This window comes from Cibotium barometz, chromosome 29, assembly GCF_041138505.1.
Source record: "Cibotium barometz isolate CiBa-2024 chromosome 29, ASM4113850v1, whole genome shotgun sequence".
In the NCBI taxonomy this organism is placed as follows: Eukaryota; Viridiplantae; Streptophyta; class Polypodiopsida; order Cyatheales; family Cibotiaceae; genus Cibotium; species Cibotium barometz.
This window is the reverse complement of record NC_141074.1, coordinates 48,556,806-48,581,260: the sequence shown is the minus strand read 5'-3', so window position 1 is coordinate 48,581,260 and position 24,455 is coordinate 48,556,806.

The window sequence follows — 24,455 nt, the reverse complement described above, 5'->3', positions numbered from 1 at the left end:
AAAAAGAGAAATAATGGAATTAGCTTAATCTAGTGGGATAATCATAATTAAGTTTATGATTATAGTTAAAATTATGATTTAAATTCATAATTTGATTTTAAGCATAAAAGAGGAACTACTATCATATTTCCAATACAAGTTTTTATTCTTTAAAAAAATTTGAGAATTATTAGTAATAGCAACAAAGCTATGGTAAAATTTTCAGAAAATAATACATATCTTATTTTTATGCATAATGCTAAAAGAGGACTTCCTACCATATTCTGGGATTGAAAATCCTATGCAAAAAGAATGATTTTTATCATATTCATGAGAAATATTTTTTGGTAATTATACATAATTAATTGATTATGAGAAAAGAGTAAATTTTGGTAAAATTATTTTTATACAAAAAGAGGAATTCCCATGAGATTTGAGATCCAAGTAATTAAATAGTAAAAGAGAAATTTTTGGTAAATTTATTTTATGCAAAAGAGGAATTCCCATGATAATTAAGATCCAAGTAATTAAATGGTAAAAGAGGAATTTTTGGTAAATTTATTTTATGCAAAACGAGGAATTCCCATGATAATTGAGATCCAAGTAATTAAATGGTAAAAGGGAAATTTTTGGTAAATTTATTTTTATGCAAAAAGAGGAATTCTCATGATAATTGAGATCCAAGTAATTAAATGGTAAAAGAGGATTTTTTTGGTAAATTTACTTTTATGCAAAAAGATTAATTCCTATGATATTTGATATCCAAGTTATTAAATGGTAAAGAGTAATTTTTGACATAATTCAAATTATGAGTATTTATCAAAAGTGAAATTTTGAGTATTATTAATTTTATTAAAAAATATGGATAGAATTGATTTTTATAAATCCCATGAATATTTTACTCAAAAGAAGAATATTGAATATATTTCACTTGAGAAATTTGAGAAAGAATATGAAAATATCCATCGAGAAAAAGTACCTTCTTTAACTAGGCAAGCAATTGGCAGAAACTTAGAAAAGTCCCATCGGTGTATCAAAAGTAGAAAACAATATTAAAAGTGGATGTGATAAGATGTGATGTAGAGCTGAATGAATGTAAATAAATGTGACGGGATGTAAATGGATACGATGTGATTAGATGAGATGTGAATGTGATAAGAGGAGATGTAAACATGAGTGATAAGATGTAAATGAGATGTGATAAGATGTGAATGCGATGTGATAAGATGTGAGTGGATGTGATGAGATGTGGATGTAATGTGATGTGATGTAAATTGATGTGAATGTGAATGTGATAAGATGTGAATGTGATGAGATGTGAGTGGATGCGATGAGATGTGATGTGATGTAAATGGATGCGGATATGAATGTGATGAGATGTGATGATATGTGAATGGGGGTGATGTGATGTAAATGGATGAGAATGAGACGTGAAGTGATAGATGTGCATGTGAATGAATGGATGGATGTGGATAGGTGTGAATGTGAATGAATGTAGTATGGATGTGGATAGATGTGAATGTGAATGAATGGATGAATGTGCATGAATGTGATGAGATGTGAAGAATGGATGTGATGACATATGGATAGATGTAGATGCGATGTAATGTAGATGGAATGAATGAGATGTGATGTGAATAGATGTGGACATGATGTAATGTGGATGGAATGGATGTAATGTGATATGGATGGAATGAATGTGATGTGATAAGATGTGGATGGAATGTATGTGATGTGATGAGGATGCAATGAATGTGATGGATGTGAATGGGTGTCCACTCTCAATCTTTCTATTAAACTGTCTTGCTTGTTCTTTCGATTGCCCTTTAGGCATAAATCTTCTATGTCAGAAATATATATTCTTGTTGAGATTCTTGCTATATTTCAATGGTAGCCAATCCCTGCATGGTGGACATACTTGTAATGCTTTGTTTTGATAGACCTACGAACAATCGAAGTCTTAGTGCAATTGTTATTCCTCGTCAATTTAAATCCAAACAAAGTAACTCTAATCATATACCTCAAGAATAACCGTAGACACGATGGACATGAATAGTCCATGTTAGAATGCCGTGAATTTGAAAGCTTCGTTCGCCTATAGGCTTGGACATGTCAAGCACTTTTATCCCTTTCCATAGTTGTAAATCTTCGATGAGTGATTTGGTCACTCATCAAAGAATTACAACTATCGAAAGGGATAAAAGTGCTTGACATGTCCAAGCCTACAAGCGGTTCATTGCATTCTAACATAGACTATTCATGACTATCCTGCCTACGGTTATTCTTCAGGTACGTGATTAGAATTACTTTGTTTGGATTTGAAACAAACGTGGAATAACAATTGTACTAAGACATTGATTGTTCGTAGGTCTATCAACAAAGCATTACAAGGTATGTTCACTATGCGGGGATTGGCTACCATCAAAAGAATAAGCAAGATATTTCAATATAAGGATTGAGAGTGGAGTGGGTCCTATACAAATCACTCCTAAGGACTGGTGGAGAAAATGGACAATTCAGCCTATTATAGATCCAAGTGTAAATTTTGGCTCACAAGCGACAAGAAAGACGAGGATTGTCATAGAGATAGATGGAAAAAATCGATGGCACCCGAGGTTTTGATATAAAATAGTTTCGAATATTGTAAAAAGATAAGAAAATCACACATCTTCTTGGCTCCATGCATATTTTCAAAAATGTTGGACACTCGCTTTGGAAACATCTTGTGGGTATCAAAGATACAAAGGATGTGAGGGAGGATTTAAAGAAATAAAATTATAAATCATCTTTATGGCCTATTGTAAGTCCTAAAACATGAAATTGAAGTTAGTTATTGATTGGTGTTTTGTCATTTACTAGGTGGATTATGTCGAAGGAAATAGACACTCAGGAGATTCCACAAAAAAAGTTGGACTGCATAGAGCTTCTGTGATTGATAGAAAAAGAATTTCCTATGTCCTTTTTTTACATCTAAATCTATGTGCTTATTCTTGTTGAGGAGGTAGAGTTTGCTAAGTTATAAGCACACGATGGATATTTTGGGTTGAAAGATTCATGGGAGTCTTGAAGGATTTTGTGCATCAGAGGGCAAGGCTCGAAGGATCTATGGCAGAGAGATGATTGCATCATGAGTGCATGTACTATTTCTCTGAGTACTTGCAACTTGTTGATTACAAGCTGTTGTTTCTTGCATGGAATTAATAAGACAATTCTGTCTCCATTCAGTGATTGCTTCGGAAAGCTTCTCTTGCGCTTTGTTGACGTTATCTTGAGTGCACCTCCCACGCACTAGTGTGCCACGAAAAAGATCTACGACATACTACTTTCTGCGAAGTACAGAAGAGTAAGCATCTTGATTGTTTTGGTATGTGAGCGAGAATAACATGTCATTGACTATCTTTATCAATTTTTAGGGTCTAGTCATCGAACATAAACCTGTGCAGATCAACGTTGATTAAGCATTGATGGATTTTCAAACATAATAAACTATGACTAGTAAGCTGCACTACTCTGCCAACTTATTAGTCACACTCTCATCTCTCTCTCTCTCTCTCTCTCTCTCTCTCTCTCTCTCACACACACACACACACACACACACATTCAAACAAGTGTCCATGTGTCCATGGTGCCCATGCTAATCTACTCCAATGCTGATGTAGGCCCTAATTATTATGCTACCTATCTGATAGCTGTGCAGTTTAGGAGGACTACATAAGGACCTAAGGGACTTATAGGCTATTGGAGGCCTTCTTCTTTGAATTTGGGCATGAAACTTGATATGTGGTTCTTATACAAGTCAAAGAACAAATAAAGTGTCTGGTCCAAAGCACCTCAAGCTGCCAACTTGCAGCCATCTTAGAGGGTTGATGAAGGGCTTGCTAAAGGAGATTTGAGTTGAAGCTTGGTGTGCAGGTGGACCAAAGGAGAGGATTTCTCCCATCAAGTCTGGTGGTGTTTGGACAAGTGGAGGTGGTTTTGGGCTGACATGCTCCAGCTGAAGTTAGCATGATGCTAGATGCATATTCCCTCCTGATGTTGATGTGGTTTTAATCACGATGCCTAGTGAGGAGTGAGTTCTGTTTATAATTGATGTCTGTACCCAACTTTCTGAAACATCAGGAGTGCAGAAGTCTGAAGCATCAAGCTTAAATCTTAGTGTTTCTTCCTATCTCTTTCTTGGTGATTTGGGAGCTTGAGATGAGAGATATTAGAGAACAAGGTTGGTCCTTGCTGCGCCAATCAGGTCCTTACAACCTTCAAAGGCTGTGACCACTCTTGTACATGATGAACACTTTAAGGTCCATGCATTTTCCATGCTCCTACATGATGTCTATGGCTGTAGATGCTTTGTCTACATGCTGAATACTTTGTCCCCATGATGGCTGAGCTATGTACGTGATGCAAGTGAAGCTTTGATTTGATGATGGCTATCCTCTATGAATGCTTCTAAAGCTTGTGATGCTTTCTCCAAGTGGGTTAAGTCTTTCACATGCTAAACTTCTAACATTGACTGCTAACTACGTAGCTCGTTGCCTGACCGTCCTTGGATTGAGGGCTCATAAAGGTCTACGACAAATATAGCCTACATATACATGGTTATGTTGGAAAGTTATCATCTCCACATGGACTTTATTTAGGTCTCTGCATGCTTGTTAAGGCTAGAATAAGGCCCTGCATTTTCATCTAGGACGTTGCATATTTATTGAGCCTATTTTTTTGGGTATTTTAGGCTTTATATGCTATTTATAGCTGTAAGATTTCTCCGCAGCCTGAATAATGAAAAAGCTTTTATCTCAATCTCCTGTAATCACTTCCTATTTCAGAATGCAAGAAAATTTTATTTTTCCTTGTTTTTGCCTAGAGAAAAGAAAAATTCTAGAGAGAGGTAATTTAATATTGAGATATTTTTAGATATAAAAATTCTCTTAATATCTAAACTATATTTCTCTGAAACATAAGTTCAAAATAAATTCTCCAAGGTGCATTAGGAATCAATTAAAAATGATATAAAGGACCTTAGCCTAAGGGTCTAGATTTTCAGAAATTTTTGGATTATGGTCCAATTCAGGTTCCTATGGACCAATAGGATTAATCCAAGTGTTGGGATGAGAAAAATCCAATGAATAAAAGAAAATACCAAAAAATGAGTAAATACTCACATAAGATGAAGAGTTGACTGAGTACAAGGTTTATTAGTTAAAAATTAAGAGATATTACTAAAAAAATGAGATATTTTAGAGAAATGATGAATTTTTTGACACCTTGGTAAGCAGAGGGGGACCTTTGAGGTAGGCGCCTCCTTCACATGTGTGGAAGGGTTTTTAATTCAAAAACAATTGTCATATTTTTATCTCTCCTCTCTCCTAGATCAAAAGGGGAACCCAAACTGGTCCAAATTTTATCCAAATTGAGTCAAACTGAAGCTGAAAAATTTTAGAACCCAGTTGGACTCAGTTAGTGGCCTCCCTCACCTATAAATAGACTCTCATTCTTTTTTATTCTCATCTGTGAGCTATACCATACCAGTATTACAGTAAAATAATTATATTTTCTATATCCCTTAAAAATCCTCTACTTTTGGGGAGCTTGGAGCTTCTCTCTCTCTTCAACAACTCTTGGAGCTCTCTTCTCCACTTGCTAAACCAATTGATTGGTTGGGGGCTTCACTTCCAGAAAAAGAAGCAAGCTAATCTTTGAGGTAAGAATGAATTTTATGGTTTTGTGTTAAATTTTCTCAAATAACTTCTCTTCTCAACCCCTCTCAAGCTTGAGAAGTTTCTAATTGATTGTTTTAAATTCAAATCAAGCTTTCCCTAAGAATTTTAATGTGTAATCAAGAAAAAGTTAATCTTTATGTCTAATTAGAATGCTTTCTTATGTATATCTCTCTCTCAAAAAGAATAGTCATTCCTATGGCTAATTCTTTAGTAAAAGAATGCTTCTCATTGATAAATTCTTAATTCAAAATCAAACTCTAAGCTTGTTAAGCAAGAGAATAAGAAAATGGTATTTTTATGCTTTTATGTTAATAAAATAATGGTTAATTCTTTTAGATTATTTATAAATAGTTAAAAACTACTTTAATTCATTCTAAATGGAAAAGAGATAATCCTATCAATTTGGGAAAAGAGGAATAATGAAAATAGCTTAATCTAGTAAAATAATCATAATTAAGTTTATGATTATGTGGTTAAAATTATGATTTAAATTCATAGTTTAGATTTAAGTTTAAGAATAGATTTTTTAATCATATTTGGATTACAATGTTTTATTCTTTTAAGAAAATTAAAAATTATCAGTAATAGTAGTGAAGCTGTGGCAAAGTTCTAAAAAAAATACATATCTTATTTTTATGCATAATGCTAAAAGAGGACTTCCTACCATATTCTAGGATTGGATATCCTATGCAAAAAGAATGATTTTCATCATATTCATGGAAAATAAATTTTTATAATTTATGCATAAATATTTAATTTAAAAAAAGAAAAACTTTTGGTAAATTTATTTTATGCATAAGAAATTTTTAAATGATAAAAGAGAAATTTACATGACATTTAGAATTCAATCATTTAAATACAAGAAGAGGATTTTTTGGCATATTTAAAATAATGGATATTTTTATTTAATTTAAAAAAGAGAAATTTTAGATAAATTTATTTTATGTGATAAAAGAGGAATTTCCATGACATTTGAAATTCAATCATTTAAATGCAAAAAGAGGAATTTTAAGCATATTCAAAAAATAGATATTTGTATTTAATTAAAAGAAGAAATTTTATGGTATTTTAAGTAGAGAGATTTAAATTAAATTTTGGTGTGACAAAAAAGAAATTTTCACCATAATTGCACCTAAAAAATTAGGGTTGATAATTAAATTGGTAGAAAGAATATTCTTAGATATTTTATGTGGATAAATCACCAAATTGATATTTAACCAAAATTAGATTAATGGAAGAAGAGTATTTTTATAAAAACCTGATATTCTCATATAGAATCATTTCTTAATCTATTATGGTTAGGAAGGAATGAAATTTATAAAGTCAAAAATTTTCCTTACGGTTAGAAGTTCAGTAGATTTTTATCTGAAGAAAATCCTTAGGAATCAAAGTTAGAAGTAAACCAAATAATTTTGGTTAGACCACGAGACTACGAGAGGGGCGGCCAGTAAACTACTTGCCTATCTCTTGAATTTGAATCAAGCAAAAACCTCGTGACCAATTCCAATTCTTGAATTACCGTGATGAGAGATCATTGATTCTCTTTAAGAAAATCTGGATTAAGGAAAAAGGGTTTTGTGGAACCAATCTCGAACCGGGAATTCTACTTGCATAGAACCTCTATTTTCTTTTAAAGGACTGTTTTTTGCCAGAATGCTGGAGGAAGCATTTGGTATGTGTTTAACTAAGGAGAGACTCGTTGCAACAGCTGGAGGGGAGTTGTCGAGGGACGTCGCTTCGCGGCTCACTTCGCGGCGGTAAAACCTACCGAGGTCTTGACCAGCCTCAGTATGGTTAAAATGGTGTGCTTCTGGTACGATAGGCGAGGACTGACGAATCGGTCCCTGAGTGAAGTGCTAGGATACCTAAGTAGGATCCTAGAGGGTTCTGACCAGGTGATGCACGAGATCGCGGTTGCTAGGACACCCATGCGTACATCGAGGAAGATACGGATGAACCGAAAGAATGACTTTTGTGAATGGATTTTTTATATTGGATCTCGTTGGTTGACCAGCTGGTTTTCAACGGAGAGTCCGAATGATATATTTTGTAAAACAATGGACTCAATATTTTGGAGGATTATGATCAGTAATACTATGATTTCATTGGAAAATTGTTTTAAAGACATCCGAATCTGTTAAAATTGCAATTTCATATTGGGTGTGTAAGTGGTATGACTACCTTGAATTTTGCTTGAAACGCTGGCTAGGGAGCCTAGGAACTCTTTTCCTCGGTACCCGGGCAAAATAGAACCAAATTTTTATAAAGGAATCCCACCAATACAGTGGTTGGGTGGTTGGCTAAAACCCATGGGCGAGTTGTGGATCGGGGGATTTCTACGATACAAATAGTTACGAGTTAGTTAGAATAAGTCCTAGAAAGACCCTTGTTCTGTGGGAGGGAATCAGTGGCTGTGCCTCGCTAAAGGAGGAAAAAAACGATGATTTTATGGACCAAGTTCAAGTCTCTTCCTTGATCTGACCATGTGACTTTCGAGTTCGATCGGATCAGTTTGGTTAGTTAAGACTTTGATTCGTTAGATCAATTCTCCCGTTAGATGATTTTTGTGGTGGAATCGCCCGTGCCTTCTGGGGGGAGAGGGAAGTTTTTCTAAGTTCGGTTTCGGAGGAACTTCTGGGCTAGTCTCTTGTCCAAATATCCATGGGCGAGGCCCTGAGTATGGATCCCTACCCCGTGCGAGAGATTGACGTTGCTTCTGCCGCCAGCACCTTCGGAGGGGGCATCGTAGAGGGGGCGGGGGTCTCATAGCTGGTATCAGAGCTTTGTTGAAAGCTAATAAGGAAAAATGAATTCTTATCAGAAATTTATAATAAAAACTTAGAAAGAGCATTTACATATTGTATTTTCATTCCTTAAGCTTCATCAATGAAGATTTTTAATCAAAGAATTTGGTTTTATAGAAGGAAGTTAAACTCTTATCTGGTATTCCCGATCTCACCCATTCACAAGATATGACTGCTTTCACCTTCGAGCATCTCATCTCTTCCGCTACAACTCGTACGAGGCGAGCCAGACTCGCAAGCCATTTTGAGGATTTATATTTCCCAGACCGAGCGGAGAGACGGCAACACAAGCGGTTTGCAGGGCAGTATGTCCATCCCTCTTGTGACCAGCGCGTGATGTTGAGGGAAAATATCTCGTTGGCCATGATTTTGATGAGGCTAAAAGTGATTCATGGTGTTATTTTATATCACCCTACGCCTCAAGATTTTAGACTTTCCTGCCATATCTATAGACTTCTTAGTGCAGGTTCTCATTTGTCATCCCTTAATTAGAGTCACTAGGTCAAGGTCAACAATAGAAATCTGTCATCACAATCCACTAATCTTATAGTGATTTGTTGAAGTCACAATCATCATCACTGGGATTCGTCCCATTCATGCTCATTGTGGCTTTGTTAAACTTATCTTCTTTCAACTAGAATTCAGGAATCATTATCTTTCAATTAGAATCCAAATCAACTCATCAATTCTCAACCATAGTTCTAAAATCATATCAACCAACATTCGAATTCATCATCTAGATAGCATTTTTTTCTTATAATTTGAAGGTCTTAGATTTACTCGTATATACTACCAGTAAAGAGCTGCAGTTATACCCTCGGTATATACAGGTAGTCATGGTCCTTGGAATTATAAGGTAAATACCATCATGTCTAGGCCTCAAACAAGTCAAGGATTCCATACAATTGTGGTACTTCCATCTGAAGACCCAATTACCTATTTATGAATCTTCATTCTGAATATCAATTTGTATGAATTTCATCACACAATTACAATCTTTTACTGGTACTTAAATTTTTGACATTTTTGGCTTCTCGGTTGTTCCACTTTAGCCAATTCACTCTGATACCAGCTGCCAGATCCTTGTCCCCTCCGTGCAACGAGTTCGGGGGTGCTAGTAGCGGAAGTAGCACTTCATGCGTAGGGCAGAGCCTCTCACTTGGGGCCTCACCCACGGATATCCAGTCAAGAGACTAATCCCTCGGTTCTTCCAAAATCGAACCCGGAAAAACTTCCCTCGTCTAGAAAGCACGGCCGATTCCTCCAGGATATTTTTATTCTAACATAGTCTCAAGAGTCTCAACTAACCGAACTGATCCAACCGAACCCGTAAGTAACATGGTCAGATCAAGGAAAAGACTTGCACTTCATAGAGACCAACGCTTTTGTCCTCATCGAGAGGCACAGCCGTTGATTCTTTTCCATAGAACAAGGACTATCTGGGATTTACTTCATCTATCGTACCATAACAAAATTGAGTCTCATTTTAGGAATCCATCAGTCCAGCCTAACCCACTCCAGTCCCATGGGTTAGCCAACCGCTGTAGTGATAAGATCCATTTAAGAAATCTGGTTATGTTTTGTCCTGGGTACCAGGGAAAAGAGTTCCTAGGCCCCCTAGTTGGCAGTTTATGCAAACTTCAAGATAGTCACACCACTTACACACCCAATATGAAATTGCCTTTTTCACAGATTCAGTTGTCTTTAAATCAATCTTTTAATGAAACCATAGTATCACTAATCATATCCTCCAAAATATTCGGTTGAATTCTAATTTCTGATCATTCCTTCATCAGTGTACCTATGGCATCATTGGCAACTAGAACACTTACCACCTGTCCACTCTCAGGGGCCTTTTCAATAGTTCCTAGCTCTCATAGTACTGGGAAATATATTCACTTATAAAAAACCAAATGGACTCTCGGTTGAAGATTAGCAAGATCAACCAACAGATCTATATAAAAGAGCCATGGACTCATCCATTGAGGACCAGCAAGGTCAATCAACCAGATCCATGCCCGAGTTCAGAAAACAACTCTAACTCCTTGTTCCATTATCTTCCTCGACGCACACGTGGGTATCTTCGGTGACCCAGAGCCCGAGCACCGTATGGTCAGCACCCTCTAGGATCCTTCGCAGGTCACCTAGAACTTCACTCATAGGCCGCTTCCTTGGTCCCTCATCCACCGTACCGGAAGCTCACCATTTAAATCGAGACCTCGGCCGAATTTGCTACGCGAGAGACGTCCTTCATTGACTCTCCGTAAGCTGTTGCAACTTTATCACTTAGGTCTCCACGACCTTATTCACAAGACGATCAAAATGCTTCCCCAACATTCTTGACATAAAACAGTCATTTAAAAATAGGTCATAAATACAATTTCTAAACGAACTCTCGTCTTTCCACATTGTTTCACATCAATCTACATTTCTTAATCCACGTCCAATCATATGTATTCCCATCGTCCTTCATCCATTCTCATCCATTCTCATCCAATCACATCCAATTCCATCTCATCACATTTATCCTTATCACATCTCATCCATTCGCATCATCTACCCATGTCCACATCTCATCACATTACATTCATTCACATCTCATCCATTCATATCTACCCGGATCCACATCACATCACATCTCATCCATTCACATCTATCCCGATTCACATCACATCCATTTCACATCACATCTCATTCATTCACATCTATCTCGATTCACATCACATCACATCACATCCATTTCACATCACATCTATCCCGATTCACATCTCATCCATTCACATCACATCCATTCACATCACATCACATCTCATCCATTCACATCTATCCCGATTCACATCACATCACATCCATTTCACATCATATCTCATCCATCTATCCCGATTCACATCACATCACATCACATCCATTTCACATCACATCTCATCACATCCATTCATATCCATCATATTCATTCTCATCACCATCCCATCACATACATTCTATCCACATTACATCACATCCACATCTATCCACATCATATCTCATTCATACACATCCCATCTCATTCATCCACATCCATCTAGTCATTCACATGCACGACTATTCACATCCATCCATCCATTCACATTCACACCTATACTTCACATCTCATCACATTCACATCCCTTCACATCTCATCACATCCACATCCCTTTACATCACATCACACCCACATCCCTTTACATCACATCACATCCATTCACATCCACATCACCTTTACATCACATCACATCTTATTCCACATCCGCATTCACATCCATTTACATTACATCACATCTTATCGCATCCACGTCCACATCCATTTACATCACATCACATCCTATTACATCCACATCCACATCCACATCCATTTACATCACATCACATCCTTTCATAACCTCACATCTCTTCATTCACATCCACATTCATTTACATCACATTCTTTCACATACACATCCACATCCACATCCATTTACTTTATGTCTCATCCTTTAACATAACCTCACATCTCATTCTCATCTCATCATTCACATCCACATTCATTTACTTCATATCTCATCCACATTCATTTATATCACACCACATCCCATTCACATCTTATCACATCCATTCACACCCTATCACATCTCATTCCCATTTGGTAGCTTTTTCTACTTCGATATACCGACGATGGGACTTTTTCTCTTTAAGCAAACTTCAAGATAGTCACACCACTTACACACCCAATATGAAATTGCCTATTTCACAGATTCAGCTGTCTTTTAAACAATCTTTTAATGAAACCATAGTATCACTGATCATAATCCTCCAAAATATCTATCTTGAGTGTCCAATTTGCAATCATTCCTTCATCGGTGTACCTATGGCATCATTGGCAACCAAAACGCTCACCACCTGTTCACTCAGGGGCCTTTTCAATAGTTCCTAGCTCATAGTACCCGGAAATATACACTTAAGAAAATCTAGATGGACTCTCCGTTGAAGATCAGCAAGATCAACCAAACAGATCCATATAAAAGAGCCATGGACTCATCCGTTGAGGACCAGCAAGGCCAATCAACCAAATCCATGCCCGAGTTCAGAAAACAAGTTTAACACCTTGTTCCATTTTTCTTCCACGACGCACACGTGGGTATCTTCGACGACCCAGAGCTCGAGCACCGTACACCTAGTGCTTCACTCATAGGCCGCTTCCTTGGTCCCTCATCCACCGTACCGGAAGCTTACCATTTAAATCTAATCGAGGCTGGTTAAGACCTCGGCCGAGCACCTTGCTATGCGAGACGTCCTCTATTGACTCTTCGTCAGTTGTTGCAACTATATCGCTTAGGTCTCCATGACCTCATTCACAAGATGGTCAAAATGCTTTCCCAGCATTCTTGACATAAAACAGTCATTTAAAAAACAGGTTTCATAAATACAGTTTCTAACGAACTCTCATCTTTCCAAATTGTTCCACATCATTTCACGTTATTCCACATTCTTCTACATCAATTCACATTGCTTATTCCACCATCCAGTCATATGTATTCCCATCTTCTTCATCCATTCTCATCCAATCACATCATATTACATCTCATCCATTCACATCTACCCCAATCCACATCACATCACATCACATCTTATCCATTCACATCTACCTAGATCCACATCACATCGCATTCATCCACCTTACATCCCATCCATCCATTCACATTACATCACATTCATTTATATTCATTTAGATCCACATCTCATCACATCACATCCATCCACATCACATCTCATCCATTCACATCTCATCACATCATATTCACATCATATTCACATCCATTTACATCTCATCATATCATATTCACATCACATCACATCACATCCATTTCAGATATCATCACATCACATTCACATCCATTCACATCCATTCACATCTCATCGCATCTCATCGCATCCATTCGCATCTCATCACACCCATTCACATCGATCACACCCATTCACATCCATCACATTCATTGCATCCACATCACATCACATACATTCCATCCACATTACATCACATCCACATCTATCCATATCACACCACATCCATTCACAGCTCATCACATTCATCCACATCCATTCATTCATTTACATTCACATCCATCCACATTACATCACATCCACATCTATCCATATCACACCACATCCATTTATATCTCATCACATTCATCCACATCCATTCATTCATTTACATTCACATCTATCCACATCCATTCATTCATTCACATGCATATCTTTCACATCACATCTCATTCAAATCCATTTATATCACATCACATCCTTTCACATATTATCACATCTTATTCACATCTCATCACATTCATTCATTCACATGCATATCTATCACATCACATCTCATTCTCATTCATTTACATCACATCACATCCTTTCACATATCATCACATCTTATTCACATCTCATCACATTCACATCTACATCCATCTACATTACATCACATCCCATCCACATCTCATCACATCCACATCCACATCTATTTACATCTCATCACATCCACTCACATCTTATCACAGCATTCACATCTTATCATATCTCATTTACATTTAGTACCGTTTTCTACTTTCGATACCGATGGGACTTTTCTAACTTTTTGCCAATTGGCCTAGTTAAAGGTACTTTTTCTCGATGGATATTTTCATATTCTTTCTCAAATTTCTCAAGTAAAATATATTCAATATTCTTCTTTTTGAGTAAAAGCTTCATGGGATTTACAAAAATCAATTCTACCCATATTTCCCAATAAAATTAATAATGCTCAAAATTTCACTTTTGATAAATACTTATAATTTGAATTATGCGAAAAATTTCTCTTTTACCATTTAATTACTTGGATCTCAATTATCATGGAAATTCCTCTTTTTGTATAAAATAAATTTATCAAAAATTTCTCTTTTTGCATAAAAATCAATTTACCAAAAATTCCTCTTTTTGCATAAAAATAAATTTACCAAAATTTTTTGTTTTTGCATAAAATAAAATTTACCAAAAATTTCTCTTTTTGCATAAAAATAAATTTACCAAAATTTACTCTTTTCTCAAAATCAATTAATTATGCATAATTACAAAATTATTTCTCATGAATATGATGAAAATCATTCTTTTTGCATAGGATGTCCAATCCTAGAATATGGTAGGAAGTCCTCTTTTAGCATTATGCATAAAAATAAGATATGTATTATTTTCTAAAAATTTTGCCATAGCTTCGCTGCTATTATACTGATAATTCTCAATTTTTTTTCTAAAGAATAAAAGCTTGTAATGAAAATATGATAGTAGTTCCTCTTTTATGCTTAAAATCAAACTATGAATTTAAATCATAATTTTAATCATAATCATAAACTTAATTATGATTATTCCACTAGATTAAGCTAATTCCATTATTTCTCTTTTCTCAAATTGATAGGATAATCTATTTCTCATTTAGAATCAATCAAAGTAGTTTATAATTACTTATAAATAATCTAAAAGAAATAATCATTATTTTGTTAATACAAAATCATAAACATACCATTTTCTTAATCTCTAGCTCATCAAGCCTAGAGTTTAGCTTTGAATTAAGAGACTATCATTGAGAAGTATCCTTTGTCAAGGGATTTAGCTATAAAGATGGCTATTCTTTTAGAGAGAGAGATTTACTTAAAGAAAGCGTTACAAATAAGTATAAAGATAAACTTTCTCTTAATTAAGCATTAAGACTTTAAGGGAAAGCTTGATTTGAATTAAAATAATTATTTAGAAAGCTTCTCAAGCTTGAGAGGGGTTGAGAAGAAGAAAGTCATAGAGATAAATTGGAAAAAAACCATAAAATTTAATTTTACCTCCAAGTTTGGCTTGATTCTCTAATTGCAGAGTGAAGTCCCTGACCAATCAATTGGTCCACCAAGAGGAGAAGAGGAACTCCAAGAGTTGTTGTAGAGAGACAGCTCCAAGCTCCCAAGAGAGGAAAATTTAAGGGATAATAGAAAATATGAATATTTTAATATAATATTGGCATAGTATAGCTCCAATATTTTATTACAAATGACTGAGGGTCTATTTATAGGTGAGGAAGGTCACTAACCAAGTCCAACTGGGTTCTAGAATTTTCCAGGTTCAGTTTGACTCAATTTGGACAAGATTTGTACCAGTTTGGCTCCCTTTTTTATTTGGTTTGATCCAGGAGAGAGGAGAGATAAAAATATCACAATGTTTTTGAATTAAAAACCCTTCCATACATGTGAAAGAGGTGCCTACCTCAAGAGTCCCCTTTTCCTTACCAAGGTGTCAAAAATGCATCATTATTTCAAAATATCTCTTTTTTTTAGTAATATCTCATAATTTTTAACTAATAAACCTTGTACTTAGTCAACTCTTCATCTTATGTGAGCATTTACTCATTTTTGGGTATTTTCTTTTATTCTTTGGATTTATCTCATCCCAACACTTGGATTAATCCAATTGGCCCATTGGAACCTTAATTGGCCAAAAATTTCTTAAAACGTAGACCCTTAGGCTAAGGTCCCTATACACATTTTCAATTAACTCCTAATACACCTTGGAAAGTTCATTTTGAACTTCTGTTTCAGGGGAATCCATTTTAGACACTAGGAGGATTTTTTTATCCAAAGATACTCAATTTTGGATTATCTCTCTCTAGGCTAAAACAGGGTAAAACAAGATCTTTCTTCTATTTCAGAGAGGGGAATAATTACAAGAATAGAAGGGGATGTTCTTACACCTTTACACCTCAAAAGCTAGAGGGAGGAGTCATACACCTATAGAAGGAGATGGGCAATCCTTGAGCTGGTGCCCAAACCCCTGACATCCGAAGCACCTGTTCTCACTTCGAAGCTCTTCCCTCTACATTCTTGAAAGAGACGGAGTTCCTGAGAAAGAGCTTCGAGGAAAAGGTCTTCCTTCATTCCTGAAACTTCATGACTCCAGATTATGGTTGGGACCTTGGTGTCTCTTTGGAGGTGGAAGGTTGGAAGAACTTCTTGGTGTCTAGAATTTATTGAAGGATGAGGGAGCTGGCTTTGGCGGGGCTTTAATGATGAAGGCTTTGGCAAAGTCCTTCGCCATTCTTACAGCTTTAGCCATGGAAAATGGCTTGGCATTCTTGACCAGGGTGTCTAAAGGTTCATTCATTCCCCGAATGAACTTGGCCATAAGTTGCTCTTCGTCTAGTAGTGGTGAGTACTTGAGGAGAAGAGCAAATGCCTCGTGATATTCTTCAATAGTTTTGCTCCCTTGGTTTAGCTCTAAGAATTCATTCATCTTGGTTTCTAAAAATTTGTGGGGACAAAATCTCTTCCTCTTAGATAAGCTTTGAGATCATTCCAAGATTGGGTATTCCTATCTAGATGGTTAGTGTCACAATGGTTTCTCCATGCCACCCTGGCTGTTTCCACAATCTTCAGCCTAGCGAGAGCCATTTTGGTCCTCTCGTTGTATCTCGGTGACATTAAAATATTCCTCCATGGCCTCAACCCACTTCTCCACAGCCTCGCCCAAGTTCTCCCTGTCACCTTTGAAGGGTCCTGGGGCTGAGTTCTGTGAAGAGCCTTGCGAACATCGAGGTCAAGCTCTTCCTCATTAGTGAGGGGATCTGGCTGTCGGCTGCGGTTCCGCGGTTCCCTCACCTCATAGTTCTGCCAAAAATGATACCTTATTAATTTTTTATTTTGATTTCGTCAACAAGTCCTAAGACTTAAGAGGTTCGAAAAATAATTTCTTAAACAAGATAAAAGATCTTATTGGAGATCTATGACACATGTCCGAGCAGCAGATTTTGCTTCATCAATTCGTCATATAATAAACAATCACTTGTACAACAGGGAATTTTTCCACAAAACATTTCTTTATTTATATAAAGGTTGCAATATGTACATAGAGCATCTCGGCACTCCAGAAAGTCAAAACCTCCTCGGAAAATGCATAAGGCGGCGATACTGGGCTACAGACATGCCCCGATACAAACGTTCCCTTACTGCCAAGGGAGCTACTATCTTCTCCTTTGGAATAAATCTTTTGAAAGATGATGGTGCTGGCTTCAGCGGGACCTTGACATCAAAGGCCTTGATGAAATCCTTCGCCATTCGCACTACTTCGGCCATGGAAACTGGCTTGGCATTCTTCACTAGGATATTCAAAGGTTCATTCAGTCCACGAATGGACCTGGCCATCAGCTGTTCTTCATCCACTGGTGGCGAGTACTTGAGAACGAGTACTTATTGAGAAGGAGAGAGAATGCTTGGTGATACACTTCAGTAGTTCTGCTCCCCTGGGTTAACTCTAAGAATTCATTCATCTTGGTTTCCAAAAAGCCAGGAGGATAGAATCTCTTCCTTAGGTAAATCTTGAGATCATTCCATGTCTGGGTGTTCCGATCCAGACGGTTTGTCTCGTAGTGGTTTCTCCATGCCACTCTGGCTATTTCTACTATCTTTAGCCTTGTAAAATTTAATTTTACCTCCAAGTTTGTCTTGATTCTCTAATTGCAGTGCAGCCCCCTTGACCAATCAATTGGTCCACCAAGAGGAGAAGAGTAACTCCAAGAGTTGTTGTAGAGAGAGAGAGAGCTTCAAGCTCCCAAGAGAGAGAAAAATTTAAGGGGTAATAGAAACTTGAAGGCATAATATAGCTCCAATATTTTATTACAAATGATTGAGGGTCTATTTATAGGTGAGGAAGGCCACTAACCAAGTCCAACCGGGTTCTAGAATTTTCCAGGTTCAGTTTGACTCAATTTAGACAAGATTTGGACCAGTTTGGCTCCCTTTTTGATTTGGTTTGATCCAGGAGAGAGGAGAGATAAAAATATCATAATTTTTTTGAATTAAAAACCCTTACACACATGTGAAAGAGGCACCTACCTCAAGAGTCTCCCTTTTCTTACCAAGGTGTCAAAAATGCATCATTATTCTAAAATATCTCATTTTTTTAGTAATATCTCATAATTTTTAACTAATAACCTTGTACTCAGTCAACTCTTCATCTTATGTGAGAATTTACTCATTTTTGGGTATTTTCTTTTATTCTTTTGGATTTATCTCATCCCAACACTTGGATTAATCCAATTGGCCCATTGGAATCTTAATTGGATCATAATCTAATTTTTTTTGAAAATGTAGACCCTTAGGCTAAGGTCCCTTATACCATTTTCAATTAATTCCTAATGCACATTGGAAAGTTCATTTTTGAACTTCTGTTTTAGGGGAATCCATTTTAGACACTAGGAGGATTTTTATATCCAAAGATATCTCAATTTAGGATTATCTCTCTCTAGGCCAAAACATGGTAAAACAAGATCTTTCTTCTATTTCAGAGACGAGAATAATTATAAGCACAGAAGGGAAGGTTCTTACACTTTTATGCCTCAAAAGCTAAAAACGCAGTCTTTATGTCCAGCTGATGTACATTCCAACCATTATGAGCTGCCAATGCACAAATGCTACGAATGGTCATACGACAAGTGGGAGCAAAGGTCTCATCAAAATCAATGCCCTTTTCTTGAGCATAACCCTTTGCAACAAGTCTAGCCTTATAGCGATCAACACTGCCATCTGGCTTTCGTTTCAACTTAAAAACCCACTTACATCCAATGGCCTTTTTACCAATAGGCAAATCACACAAAGACCATGTACCATTCTTCATTATAGCATCATATTCACTTTGCATTGCAGCCAACCAATTTTCTAAATTTTGTGCCTCATCAAATGAAAGAGGTTCTTCCTCTTCACACATACTAGACACAACCAAAGCATAACAATCTGATGCATAAGAGGCATGCTGAAAACCTGAACGAGTACGACTAGTCATAGGTGCATCAATCTTACTATCACGCAAGGTTTGCACCAGCCATTTAGGCATACCTCTAGCCTGCTCATTTTCAGCCCTATCCTCATGAATTACATCCTGTAAATCTGCATCAGAAATAGGCTGATCTATGATGTCCTTTGAAATCTGCATAGGCTGAATATTTGCCTCATTAGGACTTACATTTGAATTCCCACCTGTAAAGAGAAACAACGTATCAAATACATCCCGTGAGCTCACATCTATCTCTTTGGTACATGATAACAAGGGCTGCACAGCATCTTCCACAAAAACAACATCTCGACTAATCAAGATACGCTTTGACTGCGGATGATACAATCTGTAACCCTTGGTTTCAGCACTGTAACCAACAAAAATGCATTTGATAGCCTTATCATCCAATTTTCTGCGTTGTTGCACAGGCACTAAAGCATAGGCCAAGCAACCAAAGACACGCAAGTGACCAATAGAAGGCTTCCTGCCATGCCAAGCTTCGTATGGAGTAATAGACTGCAAGGCCTTAGTGGGACACCTGTTGAGTACATATGCAGCACACATGACAGCCTCAAGCCAAAACGCATGTGGCAAAGCCTGGCTCTTGACCATACATCGTGCCATCTCCATAAGTGACCTGTTTTTCCTCTCAGCAACACCATTTTGCTGAGGGGTATACGGCACTGTACATTGGTGTTTTATCCCATGACTAGCCAGAAATGCATCAAACTCTTTAGACAAGTACTCCCCCCCTCGATCAGAACGGAGGGTGCCCACAGTACAATTGGATACATTTTCAACCATAAGAAAAAACTGTTTGAAGCACAAAAATACTTCGGACTTTGCCTTCAGTGGATATACCCATGCATGCCTCGAGTAATCATCAATGAAAGTCACGAAGTACAAGTGTTTACCAAATGACGGAGTTTGCATAGGCCCACAGACATCACTATGTACAAGTTGCAATTTGCGAGTGGCCTGCACAGAACCATCCTTTGGAAACGCAGAACGCTGCATTTTGCCCAAAATACAGCCTTCACAAACATGTTTTGCCTCAAGAGGGGGCAATGAAGCTACCATATCAAATTTCTGCAAACGCAGCAAACTAGCAAAGTTCAGATGACCAAAACGAGCATGCCATAGTTTTGCATCTGAAACTGCCTTTTTATCAGAAACTGCATTTGCTGAATCTTCCACACACTTGTCATAAGAATTGAGCCTATACAGCCCACGAAACAAGGTGCCAGATGCAATAATCGTATCACCAGAAGTCAAATCATGAACAATACATCTGTCATCCACAAATTTGACTATAAATCCAAGTCTAGCAAGCGCGCAGAGACAGACAATAGATTCTTCTTTATCCCTGGCACATACAAAGCATCTGAAAGTGTGAAAGCATTGCCATTTGTAGCAGTAAGCATAATTTTACCAATGCCCTTCACTGGGTAAGAAGCATTATTGGCACATGTGACAGTATTCCCATTAGAGACAGCCTCAAGACAAGTGAACATATCACGATGTGAGGTAATGTGCTTTGTAGCACCACTGTCAAAATACCATACATTAGAGTCAACAGAAACTGCCAAACATGCATCATGTACAGATGGGTCATACTGGCATTACACGCTAAACGCCCATTCTGTATCCTGCACAACATTTGCAGAATCTGCATTTGTAGAAGCATCCGCTATTGTGGCTGCATTTGACTCTTTCTTCTTTGCCTCTTTAGCCTTTAGCTTAGGGCAATTCTTAATGACATGATCATTTGCCTTACAATAGTTGCACCTAGTCTTTTTCTTGCCTTTATCAAGAGCCTTCTCATACTTATTGTTGCTACCTGTGGAAGGAGAAAAAGTTGCAGACCTACTAATAGGAGAAGAAACAGTGGAAGGGACTGCCTTACCACTTCTTCTCTGCTGGGCAGCAATAAATGCTTGATCAACTGCACGCTGCCTAGCCCTGTTTTGCCTGGACTGCGCTTCTTGCAAGAGCTTGTTGACTAAAGTATCATACTTGACAGCATCAGGTCTGTCCTCATTAAGAAGTCTCCATGTGGAAGCAAAAGTCTGATATGTCTCAGGTAAAGCATCAAGAACAGTCTGCACAAGAGAATGATCAGGAATAATCTCACCTGCAGAAATCAACTATTCTTTGAGATCTTTAATCTCAGCAAGAAAAACATTCATGTCATCATCTTCTTGCATAATCTTCAATTCTAGCTCTTTATGCAGGTAAGCGATTTTTGCCTCGTTACGACCTGCATATAAACCAGCTAGAATATCCCAAGCTTGTTTTGCTGTTTTAGCTGAACGAATATGTGGGGTAATGTTACGTTTGACAGAAAGTGCAATCAAGGCATGAGCCTGCGCATCTTTACCATCCCAACGAGCTTGTTCAGCAGTGGGTAAAACAACAGCAACAGTAGAGCTGCTAGAACCTGCAACATCCTCAACAGATCCTACATCCACAGAACCTAGACGTACATCCATACCCTGCACAATGTTCCACACTCCTTTTGCAACCAAAACATGCTGCATCATGTATGCCCAAAGTGGGTAGTTGCTGTCTCCATCCAATTTGTCATCTCGTAGATAACATGCGAAACACATCATTGCTGTTATCAGCCATGGCCACTGACTGAAACTGATGCAAAAGCTACCTGTAATGAAGCAAAGACTGAACAGAAGACAACTTGTGCTATGTAGCACGGTCCACAATAGAACACGTATGCCTGTTTTGTAGAAAACTGCACTGTCAAAATTTCTGCAAAAAATGACGAAAACACCTGTGCAGAACTTGAAATGCAAAAACGGAGTCCGAAACGACCTCAGATGCAAATTCTGGGAACGCATAGCCCTATGGGGTGATTTGCAGAGTATAGGGACCTAGAAGCGCTCGTGAAAGCTCACCTCAAACGGAGAACGTGAGTCGGAGGGTGCTGGTGGCGGTGTAGCCCTGGAAGTCGATGCCTGCTCTGATACCAATTGTTGGAATTAGGGTTGCAGGAAAGCACACAAAGCTTGGAGAAGAAGAAGCAAGAATGCACACAACACACAATGTATTAGATTGTGTCAATGTACAAAAGATAAGTTAGTCCTAGAATGATGGGCGTATATACAAGCCGGGGGAAACAACCTCCTAAAGAGGGAAAAAGTGCCCCGGCGGTCCTAAGTGTGTTCACACACATCACTGCCTATGTATATGGCAACAACTTTCTCATTCCTTCTCTTCCACTCATTCTTCCCAATTACCTCTGGGCATTCATCTCTTCCCTCAACTAGCCCCCACTGATTTTTCCTCATAAGAAAATACATGGTCTTTATTTTCCATGTATAAAATTGCTCCCCATTAAATTTAGCTATCTCTTGTGCCATGCTCATGATGATGTGAAGGGGGTCTTACCTCTTAATCCAATTCAAGATTCAAGGGCAATTTCTACCCTTTTACAACTCAAATCTGGTGTTTAAGTGATGATTACAACAGATTTATCAGCTTCACCAAAAATTACATAAGCCAAGGGTAAGAAATCTGTACTGAATGGTTGGAGTATTAAACCATCTCCGAATTGCAATCTGAAGTGATAGGGATTTGTATCAAATACCAATGGTAAATTTGAACCCTCAATTGCACCAAAATATAGTGATTAGTGTTTATTAATCATTGATTAGTAAAATAATCCCCTATTTTGTGTGCAGAAAATAGAGTGTGCCGGGAGGCCAGATCTGGGGCCTTAGAATACAAATGAGCTCAACTCCTTTCAAAAGCATCAATAGCAGTTAGTCTAGTAGAGGATCAAGCCAAGAAACAAAAGATTTGACCAAACATTGAATGCTTAATCTTTGTTTTACAAAAGTCACTTTGCAAATTTGATGCAGAGCTTGATGCCACTTTTCCTTGAGAAATTTCACAAATCTGACATCACCAGCATGTAGAGCACCCTTGAAAACCCTTGGGACCAAGAGGAATTAGACCAATTGCTTCTATGTAAGTATAGATCTGAGATTTTCTCCAGAATGGAAGCGTCGGTGAATTCGCGATTTTTTGCAGCTCCTGGTGGTAGTTTGGCGATTTGTCTTGATGGGGCGGTGTGTGGGTAGCCTGGCTAGGTGGGGCTAAGAGAATATTGTTTAATGTTAAGCCTGGAGGGAGATCAAGCCCCTCTGGGGGTGCAGAGAACTTGTTGAAAATTGACTTTGAAAATTGAATAAAAATTTGATTATCTCCTAATCCTAATTAATAGGGTTATTAGCAAGATAATAAGCTCATAAATTGGATGATCCTAAGCTAGGCTTTGATACCATGTTAAAATGCAAGCAAAGTGATGAGCTATGGTGGATCAAATGTAAGATTCCTCCCTTTAGCTTTTGAGGCATAAAGGTGTAAGAACCTTCCCTTCTGTGCTTATAATTATTCCCGTCTCTGAAATAGAAGAAAGATCTTGTTTTACCCTGTTTTGGCCTAGAGAGAGATAATCCTAAATTGAGATATCTTTAGATATAAAAATCCTCCTAGTGTCTAAAATGGATTCCCCTAAAACAGCTATGGTGGATCTTGAATGGAGATTTGCATGAGGAGGTGTATGTATTGCAGCCTCGTGGTTTTGTTCAAAGAGGGCAGGAAAACAAAGTGTGCAGGTTGAAAAAGGCTTTATATGGTTTAAAGCAAGCTCCACGAGCTTGGTATGAAAAGATACATGCATATTTAACTGCACATGGGTTTCAGAATAGTCCAACAGAAAGCACTTTGTATTTTAAACGTGTGGATGGTGTACATCTAATCATTGCTCTCTATGTCGATGACATGCTGCTCACAGGACCAAATGAGAGTCATATTGCTGATTTTAAGGCTGATTTGAATGCCTCTTTTGAGATATCAGATTTGGGGCATTTGCATCATTATTTGGGGATACAATTTAAGCAGTGTGATGGAGGTATTGCTTTGTGTCAGACAAAGTATATTGAGACATTGTTACGGAGATTTGGCCTTGAAGACTGCAAGCCTATTGCTACTCCAATGGAGATAGGTTTGAAGTTGAGTCTTCATGATGATGCTGGAGATCACTTTGATGTCACACTCTATCAGACAGCTGTTGGTTGCCTCATTTATGTATGCATTACGAGGCCGGACA